The following is a 4,423-nucleotide window of genomic DNA, read 5'->3' as shown; positions in this document are numbered from 1 at the left end:
GAACAGACAGGCTATGTTACTTCCGGTTGTACTCTTTCAATAAACGTAATTGATCAGAAAGAATGGGGGAGATAAAATTCCAGTTTGCTTGGAAGCTCATCCGAGAGAACATGCAGTAAATGAAATTGTAGTGCCTGGAAGTACTTTCATGATGAAAGAAACAGAACTTTCTTTGCGCAAGAGGGTCACAAACTCTTCGATCTGTTAGGATTTCTGGAAAGGTCACTGTTCTGGCTGGAAATTCCAACTTTTGGGTTGTTGGCTGTGAAGATGGATGCCTGCAGGTTTGTCTAATATATTTCGGCAGTTTCTAGTTATAGTGCTTATGAATAAATTTTCTAAAAGCATGCTGTTTCTTTCGTTCCAACCAATATAAATCTTTATCTTGTTCGAACTCTCGAGTTCATAGTTTCCATAACTAAACATTCATTTTTATTAAACGATCTCAAAATCATCCTTTGAATTTCGTGCTATTGCTCCTGCTGTCAAGAAGTGCAATCTGAGGCTTTTTACCGTTCTCACTTGTAAAATATATGCCCAGATATAGTTAGATATAATTTTTTTTCCCAATTTCTTTGCCTTTTATCATTCACTGCTCACTGTCTTTAATGTTAGTAATTCTGGTATTCTATTTGCGCGTTGCTGTTAGTTTGACCACATTTTTTTATTACATTTTGTTTATAAGAATGAGATCAATTGGAAATAAAATCTGAACTGATATTTCATTCTGGCCTTAGGGGAAATTTGTTGCAGCCACTGCGAATGGAGCATCTATAGCGGAAACCCTTGTGCAAGAGATGGGTTTCCAGTTTATGCCTACCCCCGTGGTGGCGTATCATGGACAAACAGGATGTATTCACTCCAGACCAGCAGCTAACAAAATGTAAACGAAGCCAGACCAAATGTTGCAGCTCATGTGCCAACTGAGGAAGTCAACTTAATTGAAATGGGGGAAGAATTGGTACACGTAGATGAGGCGACTTCTTTAAATGTCATATCGGGAAGGCCAAGAACAAGATGAAGTTCGAAGAAGCCAAAAGCAAAATTCACATGGTGTACACGCGGAAGCACACATCAGCTTAATTTGCATAATATGAAGCAAGATGAAGTTCGAAGAAATTTTGTTTTTGTTGGCAGTCTGTAGTGTAACAATCGATAGAAGTGTTTTAGAAGTCGTTTAAGGCATGTCTCAGTTGTTAAGGGCTAATTGCTGTTGAACTTTTCATATCTGGATTGTGATCAACCTTTGACTGTATCTGTTGAGCTTGCTGTTAATAACAAACCTCATGACAAAGTCATGCTGTTTCTAGTTTCTTCAAATTGCTGTTGGTATTTAGTTATAGTTTTCATTTGATTGCATCAAGTTCAGCGACTAAAGCTGTATATTGAACTCATTTTGGTAAATCCAAATTTATAACACGAGCAACACTAGATCTTAATGCTTGTTCTCTCTCCATCCATTAAAAAGAAGGTAACAGAAGTTCGGGGCATATTTGGACAAAAAGAGGACGATAAAAATCTGTGCCCCACATAATTTCCAGCAACATTACCAAAAATCAAAAACCCCAAACCGATATCACATAATTTATCGTGGCTGTGCATCTTTCAATTTTGGCAGATTTTTCACATACGCACACAAAATCCAACTTCATCAACAATAGTTGAATAATCACTATGTCCCTTAAAAAAAATCCTCTCTGATTTTCTTCATCCCCTCGGAACCCAAGACCAACTCTAACAAAGAAACCACCATTAACCTTGTCCCAGAGTCCCCAGCAGCAACTATCCATGACTCATTTAGCAACACCGAGACATCTGGTTTCTTCAACTTTCGAAACCGACCCATTTGGGATACCACGTGAGCTACAAGAATGGATTTGAGGACCACAGCGACTTCAAGTGAGAGAATTGATTTGAGGGAAATTGATTTCCAGAGCTTAGGGTTTGGTGATTTCATAGACAAACTCCTGTTTGGTTTTACATGTCAAAGATGTGTTCTAGACTATTTTTTGATGTGGCGATGACGCGGAACTGATTTGGCAATAATGGGACTAAATTTACCACATGGAATGAGTTAACCGGACACGTCATCATTTCATCCTCAACGTCAGCAACAATTCAAACGGCATCCAGTCGGGTGAGTGATGGACACTAACGGAGGAAAATTTAGTGGCTAATGGGACAACTCACAAAATTCAGTGAGTAAACCGTGACATGGTACAAAGTTCAATGACCAATGAAACATTTAACTCATAAATTTTTAGTAGGTTTTGATAAAAGTTTTGAAATGTGTCTTTATAATTAATTATGGTTTATTAGCTCAAAACATTGCTATGTGTTGAGTTTATTATGCAAAACGTCCAAACGTTACATTTTTTGCATGTTCACTCTTATTTCTACATTTGATTACAAAAATCATCCTTTTCATCTATCTTCATCCAATTAAAAAAAAAAAAATTGCAAAATGACAAATATACCCTCATATTTAAATAAAAAGAAAAGAGAAGAAAAGAAAAGAAAAAAAAACTAATTTTAACCATACTCCATTTTTTTTAAATGCAAACGAGTTATAAATAAATTATTAAAAAAATTAAAAATTAAAAATAAATTCTCTTTTCTTTCTCTTTTTTTCCTTCTCCCTCCTCCTCCACTAGCACCAGCACCACCATCCCCATCCCCACTTAACCAATCCACCTCACTCGTGAAAACCCCCTTAATTGGACCTTCTCCAAAAAATCCCATAAATATTTTGAGAGCTAACCTTGGACCGCAGAATGGTAAATGCCGAGGCCAAGCCAGTGAGCATGCTCATTCATGGTAGATCAAACATGTTAAGGTACAATGGTACTGCACCTGTCTTCCTCTTTCGCCCCATCATTCTGCACAACACCTTGATAATTTCTTATTTTTATTTTTTAACACAGAGAAATTTTCTCTCTATTAAATATGCTTAATAGATTTAAAGTAAGGATTGAAAATGACGAACAATCAGAGGAGAAATCCCATCTCACTTTTCCTGGAAATCCGATTCCCACTTTAATTTTTATAATGATGAATTATTTTATAGTACCAACATTCTTCTCCACCTCACTTGGTGACACGTTTACCCGCATACGCATGAATTGTGTCAGATCATGCAAAAATTTCAAGCCCAAATCCGAATATAGCAATTGAAATACAGTTAATAAAATATAATTATAGAAATTATCGATGATAGAAAAAATCAAAATAATTTCCTAGGAAAGTTTGAGGAAAATGAAAAATTATGTGCAGAAGCTAACATTTCTTGAGTGAGGTAGGTTCGTTGAGTGGTGGTGGAGGAGGAGGAGGAGTAGGAGGAAAATGAGGAAGAAAAAGAAGAAAAAGAAAAGAGAATTTTTTTAATTTTTTAATAATTTATTTTGGACTCATTCGTATTTTTTTTTTTAAATTTTTTTAGTATGGTTGCAATTAATATTTTCTTTTTCTTTTCTTGTCCTTTTGTTTTATTTAAATATGAAGGTATATTTATCATTTCATAGCTTTTTACTTAAAAATTGGATGAAAATAGAAGAAAATGATGATTTTTGTAATGAAATTTCAAAATATGGGCGAAAATGCAAAAAAATAAAAAATAAAAAAAATTGTAATGTTGTAAAGTTTTGCACAATGAACTATGTATGTAAGGATGTTTTGTACTAATAACCCAATTAATTATTAATGACTTGGGACTAGCATTAGATAGGGTCTAATCTATAATTCTCATTGGAACCCTATATATGGGTGCATTATTATAATGAAATTGATAGCTTACCATCTATTATCTCCTTTCCCCTTCTTTATTTCCTTTTATTTTTGAGTATGTGTGTCTCTGATTCCTGATAAAATGATAATACAAGAAAAGTATATAAAACGAAATAACAACTCCAATAGATACAGTACATTGATTCATTGGAATGCTAGATTAGAACCTGTCAATGAATTGATAACATTATTCGGTGGAACCCTATGTTTAGCTGCCTATAGTCTACACAAAACCTCCAAGTGCCATCCTTCTTCTTGACCTGTATGACAGTGGATGCATAAGGGCTAGTACTTGGTTGAATTAGTCCACTCTTTTTCATCTCTCTAACCAACCTTTCAATCTCTGCTTTTTGTATGTAGGAGCACCTATATGGCCTCAGTTTGAAGGGTTGTGCTCCCTCTTTAGTTGGTATGTGGTGATCATTGAACCTGGATGGAGGTAAGCCTTTTGGCTAAGAGAAAACCATTGGGAATTCATCCACCACTGCCTGAATTTCAGTTGGTACTACTTCTGGCTCCTTGTCAACACTAATGTTAATTTGTGCTATCACTCCATAAGTTTGACTCATGAACCAGTTTCCTTTCTCCTCTTCCGTCATCATATGACATTCCTCTTTAATAGCCTCATTACGCAATTCCA

The 4,423-nt window shown here is 35.3% G+C and overlaps 1 long non-coding RNA gene across 1 annotated transcript; it reads left to right on the top strand.

The window, feature by feature from the left end:
- The first annotated feature begins 7 nt into the window (after positions 1-7).
- On the top strand, positions 8-1,314 carry LOC111407837. The gene is made up of 2 exons (XR_002705214.1): positions 8-284; positions 738-1,314. It is a non-coding gene; the product is annotated as an uncharacterized LOC111407837 (long non-coding RNA).
- The last annotated feature ends 3,109 nt before the right edge of the window (positions 1,315-4,423 follow it).

Source organism: Olea europaea, chromosome 13, assembly GCF_002742605.1.
Source record: "Olea europaea var. sylvestris chromosome 13, O_europaea_v1, whole genome shotgun sequence".
Taxonomy (NCBI): domain Eukaryota; kingdom Viridiplantae; phylum Streptophyta; class Magnoliopsida; order Lamiales; family Oleaceae; genus Olea; species Olea europaea.
Note: the sequence above shows the minus strand (reverse complement) of the source record. Positions and strands in the feature narration are given on the sequence as shown.